The sequence below is a fragment of the Podarcis raffonei genome, chromosome 8, assembly GCF_027172205.1.
Source record: "Podarcis raffonei isolate rPodRaf1 chromosome 8, rPodRaf1.pri, whole genome shotgun sequence".
NCBI lineage: Eukaryota > Metazoa > Chordata > Lepidosauria > Squamata > Lacertidae > Podarcis > Podarcis raffonei.
Window position 1 is genome coordinate 58384226 of NC_070609.1, and position 10043 is coordinate 58394268.

Here is a 10043-nt window from a genome sequence, read left to right on the forward strand (position 1 = left end):
CCAACAATAATGTGAACAAATACCAATTGCATTCCTTTGACTGATTTCCATTCCTGACCACAGACAAACATGCAATCTGCAGCAATTTCCACTTCCTTCCCCAGTTCCATCAGAATACTCAGACATACTTTCTTTTGGTCACCTGCAGAAAGAATATGGGAAGATCCTTGTAGTCCAGTGGCCAACCAGATGCCCATGGGAAGCCTGCAAATGGAACCTGAATGCAACAACCCTCTTACTGCTTGCAACCCCCACCCACTGTTTTTTAGTGTTATACTGTCTCTGCCAGTGAAGGTAGAACATAGCCCTCATGGCTAGTAGGCACTACTAGCCCTATTCCCTATGCTGACAGCCTTATCCTTCATCATGCATAGGAGTCTGTGCATGGGGTACAGTGCAGATATGGAAATGGACCCCTGGGGCTCAATCGCACAAGCAGTGCAGACGATCCTGTTCCTCTACCCTCTTCACACATTGAGCAATACAGTATCTGGTTTTCAATATCACCAGCTAAACATGGCAATATACCTATATATCACACATACCTATTTATGACTGAAATAAGGATGGAGCTATGTAGAGGCATTGGCTGGCTTCACAGTTTTTCCTGAATCGTGCTTTTTGCTGGCACCTGCTCTTGTGATTCGCTGCCCCCTGCAGGGGAGAGCTGAGCTGGCAGTGTTAACAGAGGCTGCAGGAATTGAGAGAAGTATTGGCTGGCTTCACGGTTTTCCCCACATTGTGATTTTTGCATGGCACACACGCATCATGATTTGTGATATATTGCCAGGTCAAAAAAATTATAAACCGATATCACAATATGGACTTCAAACCTGTTTTGAACAATATATCGACATATTGCCTATTGAGAGGAGTATCAGCACACTCTGGAGAGGGATGTTCATCCGTTTTATTGATTCATAGGTCATCATCATCATCAACCTTTTATTCGACCGTCAGTCAGAAAAAAGTACATTTGTCAATACACAGTTAAAACATCCAGGAAGATTTTAGAACTTAGCCAACACTAAAATGGGCTAAACAGATAGCCCCATATCAATACAGTCAATTATAGTCTTGCGACGCTTAAAAGCTAAAAAAAAGAAATTTGGCCACCAAGGAAGGTATAGCTCTAGTGACATTATTCAGCAAGTGTAAAACCTGGTTTTCTCCGGGTAGGAAGCTAAATTGACATAGGAGTGGGTCTAAAAATTTTGTCTAAGCTCTGCATAAGAAGGGCAAGTCAAGAGAATGTGTTCGGTGGACTCAACCACACCCATGGCACAATGACAGGTTCTCTGGGCATATGGTACTCCCCTGTACCTTCCCCACAATATCGCAGAGTCAAGGACATTTAATCTAGCCGCTGTAAGAAGTCTGCGGTATTCCACATAGTGGATTTCTGCAAGGTAGGGGGCTGGTATGGTCCGATAAATCTGGTCCCCTAGGAACATCCCTGGTTTTACCTGGGCTATGTCCTCTTGTCTGGCAATGTCACTCAGTCTCCGGGAGATCACAGCTCTAGCTTGATTGTACGTCATAGACTCAAAGTAAAGGTGAGACAATCCGCAGGATTGAACCTCGTTAATGACCTCCCTTTCCCACGATGATTGGAAATCATCCCTCAATATCAAGGGGGCAATCCCCACTGGTTTAAAACAAAGCTTGAGCCATAGCCAGAGCTTCGTCTTCAAGGCCACATACCGTAGAGCTTGCCAGCCGACCTCTAATCTCATAACCGCACCCGCTACCGAGGGGGGAATCCTAAGGATGGCTCTAAGGAATCGCGTTTGAATAGAATCCAGTTTCAAAAAATCCCTATGGGAGCCTAAAGAGATGCCCACCAAAAGAAGGGGGAGGACTTTCATTTGAAAGAGTCTCAAAGCTGTCTTCACTGATTGAGCCTGATTCTTAGCATATAGAGATCTAATCTGGATGGCTGCTTTAGATGCATTAGTTGTTATATAGTCTCTATGGGCCAGAAAAGACCTATTTGACCGTATTACTTGTCCCAGATATTTAAAGCAGTTAACCTGCTCTAGGGGGATCCCGTTCATCGACCATCGATGGAGTCTCGGTCGGGCAGAGAAAACCATGATCTTGGTCTTAGCATAGTTGGGTTGGAGCTCATGCTGATCACAGTATTCATGTAGAGCTTGCAACATTCTTCTCAGTCCAATAGGGGATCTGGCAAGAAGTGCGGCATCATCCGCATACAGAAGAACATTCAGAGATCGGCATGCTAATTTGGGGGGGTGGAATGCATCATTGGCCATGTGAGTCACCAGTGAGTTAATGTAAAAGCTAAACAATGCTGGGGCCAATAGACAACCCTGTCTTACCCCTCTAGTGGTGGTAACAGGGTTGGAGACTAGGCCTTTATTGTCTAGCCTGATTCTCAGAAAGGTGTTTGTATGGAGGCTGATAATCAGATGAAGGAGACGACGATCGATCTTTGTAGCAGCCAGTTTTGTCCATAGCTGCTTTCTAGAGATTCGATCAAATGCCTGCTTAAGGTCAATAAAAGCCACATGAAGAACCTTTGGGGCTTTGCCGGCATACTTTTCCGCCAGGTGATTCAAGGTTAATATTTGCATAGGTCATCATTGTTTCATGCTCATGCTTTTCAGTCCCATGGGAGAGCGGGTGGGCGGGGCCTGCTACCAGTGCTGCCACCAATGCAGGACTTTAGGGCAGAAGTCCAGGGCGCCACTCAACAAAGCGAGCAGAACTGACTCAGCACACTGTGGAATAAGTGAGGTCATATGCATTGGCTGAAGAGAGGGACCCACAAAAAAAACATTTGGAGGAAGTGAAGTAATGCACATTACTGTCTAAAGAGGACGGTTGTGCGGAGAGCATTAAGTCTACAGTCTAAAATTACCTAAAGTGCACTGTTGCGTATTATAGCTGAGAGAAACAAGAAACAGCTAAATATCAAGAAAACAATACGGTAAATTAAACTAGTCAAGCAGCTCAGCCTAAAAACGGGTGAAAGAACAGCACAGTCCTACACATGTCTACTCAGAAGCAAATCCCATTGAGTTCAATGGGGTTTACACCCAGGAAAGGAGGGTTAAACTGCTTAGTGGTTTGTGTCAATTAAGTGGTATATGGATCCTGCTGAGTAAATAAATAAAATGCAGGGCTTTAAAGGTCAAAATCGGCCCTTTGAACTATGTCCAAAATGCACTGCTGACCTGTGTGATAGATATAAGAAGCCCTTTATTGGACTATCTGTGCCCACACCTTAAGATTTCCTTTGGATGCTTGCCTGGTGTGCCCAACCCCTAGTTCATCAAGGTGGGTAGCCCTTTGTTACTCATACCCTGGCATCTGAGGATGGAATTGAATGGCAAAGATGGAGCGCCATCAGCATACTGATGACATTGTCTCCCAAGCTTTCAGATGAATTATTCCATGGGTTTCATGTAAACGCTGAACACCATAGGGAAGAAAACAGATCCCTGTGGAACCACACAGCAGATGACCATGGAGGAGAGCAAACATCTCCCCAGCACCACCTCTGGGTGCGACCCTCCAGGAAGCACCAGAACCACTGCAGCAAGACGCCTCCTAAGCCCAGTTCAGGGCTGCATTCACACATTGTATTCAGTTTCCCCAACATTTCCCTAAGTGTTAGTTTCCACATTTTATTTGAGCTTTCACGTGGCATAAAAGCCACTTCCAGAAAACTAATGGAATATGCTGCATGCTTAACATCCATTTCCATGTTATTGGATCCCAGGAAAAAATCTGTTCCCCTTAACCTGGAAAATCGTAGGAGTAAAGTAATGAACTTTGGGGCAGTATGATGGCATACGGTTCTTCCCTGCCTTTTTCATGCGGGAACAGTAGCATCCATGTGCAGAAAGGGAAAGGAAGTAGTAATGCTGTCCAATGACATTGACGCTGTTGTGTCACACCATGCCCACCGGTGTGAATGAAATGTAGCGTGATATGCCAGTATATTGGTCAACGAACCACACTTGCCTTGAGCAACAGGTCCTGCTGTGTGAAAGATTAGAAAATGGGACAGAAGTGCTAGCACTGTAATAAGGAAAACGAACTCAATATCCCCCATGCCCTAACCTGATAAAGTCCCATAGGAGAGGTTACCTAAAGTTATCTTCCCTTGAGCTTTAACTGGAGCACAGGCACCCAGGGAGGCTGCAGAGTACCAGCAACCATTGAGATAATTTTGTTAATGAAAGGAAGGACACCCATAAACACCCCTCTGCTGCCTCAAAAGAAGACTGGGCACAACAAACCCCCTGAGCCCCAATCCATGAATGTTTCATCCATGTTTTCTCTCTGCTTTGATGATGATTTACTCCATTTTTGTTTACGTGGCTTGATGGAGAACAGTTGAGGGAGTAATGCAGGAATAATCGATATGGCCCTCTCCCAATTTGGTGGCAGTGGTGGCGGTCGTGGGGATGACGAACGTGGCCAGTTGTGAACAGTACATCACCCCGTAACGGAGGCACTTTAGATCCATTAATGAAACGGCAATATGTATAGCAAACAGCAGGAGCTACGGATTGATGTGCAGCTTTTAAATCATTTGCGCTAATTGGCCAGATCAACAACAACAAAAAGACCAGCAAATGTGTTGTGGAGGAAGCTAACCGCCTTCATAGCTACATCTTGCTCAGCATTTCCAAACAACCAATTAATATGGACAACCTTTCAGCCCTTTTCCCCCTACAGCACACGAGGAGTGGGTGAGCGCCATTTTACGCGGCGCCCTAATTAAAACGTAAAAGGCTGCCGATCGCTGCATAATTAAACAGTGCATCAGGTGGCTTCATCTGGCTGCCGCAAGAGTAGCTAGACCTGAGCGTGTTGTTGCCTTCGATGGGGCTTAATTGAGGCCCGAGACAGCAGAACTGCATTCTCTCCAAAAGGGAAAAAGGGCCTTATGGTCATTACGGAGATAATATCCTCCAAAGGGGCTGTTAATACAGAAAAATATTACAGACCTTCGCTCCCCCCTGCCTCACCCTCCCCATCTTGAAATAGCTGCAGCTTTCTTTATATTCACTTTTCTTCCTAATTAGCCTGAAAGAAAAAGGCAAGTTAGGATAATTAACTCCTAGCTACTGTAATCTAAATATAAAGCAACAGAAGCAAAAAGAGGAGAGATGAGCTTATTCCCCCTTCCTCTCTGTGGTGATTCTTATTTAATATATATATTTTTAACGAACCATAAGCTCTATGTTTGGCAGAGGCGGGGGGAATGGTTAACTGCCCTTAATGGATGCAAAACCCTGCAACAGAACGCATGGTTTGCAAGCATAAAGTTTCCGGTTCAGCCCAAGCACCTCCAGTTAAAAGGATCAGCGGAACTGGGGAAGAGCCACAGTCAGTCAGGCAGTTCTTGGTGACATGGACCAAAGGTCTGTTTCAGCAGAAGGCAAGGTGATGTCATAAACATATAACTAAGAAGAATGTATTTAGAATCTCATGCTTATTCAAGCATGGGTACATTCTCACTTGAATAGGTCTTATAAAAGGTTTTTACTTTCACTTCAGCAGTATTCTCTCTGTTCTTTATAGAGAGTTTCTACACAGGTTTCTCCCTATTAATGTTTAGGGATCTTCCTCTGTCTGTTTCACTTCAGACAGATCACACTGACACACACTGTCCACAGCTGTATCCTGAGAAGCCTCTCTCAGCAGCCGTTCTCTCTCACACACACACTCACTCACACACACACACACACACACACACAGAGAGAGAGAGAGAGAGAGAGAGAAGCAGAAAGCAGTTAAAAACAACAGTTACTGGAATAACAATCACAACAGAATGAAATGCCTCTGTTATGTGACTCACAGTCACCCAATCACATGAGAGCTACTGCCAAAGGAAAACCCTCATGTTAAGAAATACACAGTAATTTAACATAAGTAAACATTCCCTTTTCAGGAATTTAAACCATTATCCTTAACAACAACTTAGCGCAGGCCACAGTTCCAATCCTTACGACTGGGCAAGCAACTTGGTACTTCTCAGAGAAGGCTGAGCCCATCCCATTTGCTCACACCTGCATTAACATCTCTCTAAACTGGGTTACAGAGGAGGCATTACTGCCTCCTCAGAGGCAGCTGGGACGGCCAGGATAGCAACACACAAACACACACACACACCCCAGGTGGGACTGGATATGGTTTCTGACAACTCCAGAGGTAGAGTTGATGACACAACAAAGGGGATGTGCCAGAAAAATCCTCCAGCAACTCTGGTAACAGAAATGGAGCCCATGCCTCATGCTACAGGGACTGGTGGGACAAGCTGAAGGAGATCCCTCCCTCAGTAGGACCATCTCCAGGATTCTCTAGGAAGAGGGGGTGATTATTGAACCACTCTGTGAATTGCAGCTCTCTTTGCCTTGGCTGCGGCTTTCTCTGGGAAAGTGGGTTTCTCGCTTACCTTGCATCATTTCTAGGGATGCATTAGCCCTACTCATGAGTATAAATGGGGAAGGGGAGCAGGCACATGCACACTGCCCCCATCCTCAACATCCCCATGCCTGCTGCTGAAGCCCACTCCTTCCTCGACCTACCTCCACGGTCAGAAAGGGGACTTTTAAGCAGGTTTGGCATGTATGGCATTCTGTGTTTCCCTCCATTTAATACTGAGCATATCCAAAAGCAAGCAGCTGAAACTTTTTGTGAATCCCCGATCTCACATCGTTGACAATTTTTCTCTTCTATTCCTATAATGGGGTGGGTTTCGACTTAAAGGAATCCCCAGTTGAAACAGCAAACCTGCCCTTTCCCTCTCTCCAGTAAGATTTACGGCAAGGCTTTCTGCCCACACTCCGCAGAACAAGCCGCGCTCTTCAGCTATTTATGAAAACACAAGTAATATTTAGCAAACCATCCTTTTGAAAAGTCACACCGACAAGAGGCTTTGTGGGATGCCAAGATGAAGCATCTGTTCAGCATCCAATCAATATCTGACAGCAGCGTCTTGGCACCCCTCCCTCCCCAATATCCCTGGTGAATCTCCTCCATCCCTTCCCTTAATTAGCTAGAGGTGTCAGATCCTGCCTTTTGATCGCTCCTGAGGCTACCACACACCCATGGCCTTTGTCCTTTCGAAAGTAAATAAAGACAGATCTAAGCAAACTTGGAGGAAACCAGCTTGGCGGACAAAAAAGTGTGTGAGAGAGTGAATACACAAACACACACACACTCTCTTAGCATTTGCCAGTTTTGCAATCCAGAGAGAACCTAATTGAGCCAGGGAAAATAAACAAAGATGTGCTATAATAAGTACTTGAAAATGTGGAACTGGCAATAATATGAAAATGGAGAGGTGAGATGAGGGAATTTTTGGATCTCTGCTCCAGCATGTTCTCTACTGTGTGTGTGTGTGTGTGTGTGTGTGTGTGTGTGTGTGTGTGTGAACACTTTATAGTTAGATCTGTTGTTTCAAAGCCTGATCCCTATTTTTAAATTATTATTTGTAACATAAGCGAATAATCAGCATATATGCCTTGAACACAAAAGAAATAAACGTTGGATTTGAACCAATGTGGTCCAAAGTCTACTCCAAGCATCAACATCATTTGGGCTTCAATAATCTAGGCCCCATTTGTGCTGTGCATTTTAAAAGTGTTATTGTACCACTTCATAGCCCACAAACAGAATGTGAGAACAAGCTGGCCCTTAGCTAAAGATTATTTAGGTCACATCCGCACCTGACACTTAAAACACTCTTATACCACTTTAATAGTCATGGCTTCCCCCAAAGAATCCTGGGAGCTGTAGTTCATTAAGGATGCCGAGAGTTGTTAGGAGACCCCTTTTTCCCTCACAGAGCTACAATTCCCAGAGCTCCCTGGGAAGAAGGATTGATTGCTAAACCACTCTGGGAAATGTAGGCCTTTTTTGCCTTAGCTATGGCTTTTCATTGGTGAAGTGGGTGGCATTGAGCACACACACACACACACGCATACAAATGCACACAATATATAGTAGACACACACCAGTTGTTAGTTGTTGGTAGTAGTTATGTAGAACCAGCAAACTGATCAGAAATATAGGTGGCCGTAGATAATAATTATTTATGGTTGGACAGCAGAAGTAAGCGACTACAGCTCCCCCTAACTATCTTTAATAACCCATTTCTCACTTGGCCACAATTACATGTGGAATTATGAACCACAGATAACAAACAGAGGACCACGAACAGCTCCATGAGAATACAAACGGAAATCATTTAGTGCATCCCATAAAGCACATGGGGATATTGTGCATGATACATATTGCATTTCCTTGAAAGCCAAAAGAAAAAGAAATGCAGGTGGAAAAAGCTTGAAGAGGCTGTTCTGTGTCAGTCGCTTCTCGTACATTTATATAACTGGGGGAAACAGCAGCCAGTTTTCCCACACCAACATTGCGAGGAGCAAATCATACCTCTGGCAGGCTTTCAGGATCACATGCAGTGTGCCAAACTGCCATCCTGACCAGCTAAGGGCTCATTTACAGAAGCATCTAAAAAAAAAAGGAGAACCCAGCCATATTTCATCCTTAAAAGGTTCCTGCAGCAGCTGTGGTTTTGCATTGTTCTTCCGAATGTCCATGTCCTTGGAAGCTTGTGGAGTGGTATATTTTCATCGCTCTAACCACACCCACCCCTTTCAAATGATGTGCACTTGACTGTTGGAAATGGAGCATTGTGAATGATGGGTACTTCAAACGCCCAAAAGGTTAGAACAGCCCTGCATTTCGGGGGTATTCTAAAAATAATTTTGCATATTTGGTGGTGGGATGTCATAGCAAGCAAGCCTTTCAAGCCAGAGATTGGGGGAAGGGCTGTTTTTTATTGAAATAACAAGTTATGGATGGCAAGTATAGCGATGAACCAATCTGCTATGTAAAAACTAGAAGGCGGGGTGGGGGGTGGGGGTGGGATCAAGATACTTCCTGCTGCCTGAGGGGCATCCCAGACATGGAGACAAAAGAAAAAAATGGCTCTTAATTAAAGGAACATTCCAAATAAATTTATTGATGATTAGGATGGTGGTTGTTATTTACTGCATGTATTTACTACTTTTTATCAAAAATGGCTCTCATAGTTGTATCTAAGGCCACATTCACACTATACATTTAAAACACTGGTGCCATTTTAAACAGTAATGGCTCCCCTCAAAGTGTTCTGGGAGCTGTAGTTTGTTAAGGGTGCTGAGAAAGTTGTTAGGGGGCACCTATTCCCCTCACAAAACTACGATTCCCAGAGTTCCCCGGGAAGAGGGATTGACTGTTAAACCACTTTGTGAACTGTAGCCCTGTGAGGGAATTGGGGGTCTCCTAACAACTCGCAGCACCCTTAACAAACTACAGTTCCCAGAATAATTTTGGGGAAGCTGTGATGGTTTTAAGTGGAATCATAGTACTTTAAATGCATGGTATGGCTATGACCTACATCATAATCACGGTAGATCAATGAAATTAATGAAGCTGTAAGTCTGATTTGAGTAGGACCATTAGTCGGATACAACTCTTTATTTGAGATGACTAAACAGGCCTCAGTAAATCCTAGGGTTGTACATCACCTCTGTGCTCTTCCCAAATTACATACAGGTCTAGGTGTTTTGGATGAGGTTTCCACATGCTGGAGTCAGAGCACACCTTTAACTAAGTATCTCGAGTTGGCCAAGGGACTCCATGAAATTCTGAGCCACTCTGTCAACTCAGCTGCCCCTCAGTCCTGCATTTTTCAGGGAACTGCTGCAATAGCTATTTATTTTTAAATATAAAGACACATAGGCTGACTTGGGAAACACCCTGAACTCAAGTGCAGAGGGGCTAAAGAGGTGCAGGGAAACTTTCAAATTGATGACAAGTCCAGGTTTCAATCGCAGTTCATTATTTTCCTAGGTTACTCCAATCGTTGTAATCTGGGAGCCAGATATTGAGGTAAATCTTACAAACTGGGGGTGGGGTGCAGAGTTCCTGTGGAACCATGTTATTTTTTCCAGTACGACCCCTTCGCCTATTCAAGTCAGTAAATGATAGATAGATAGATA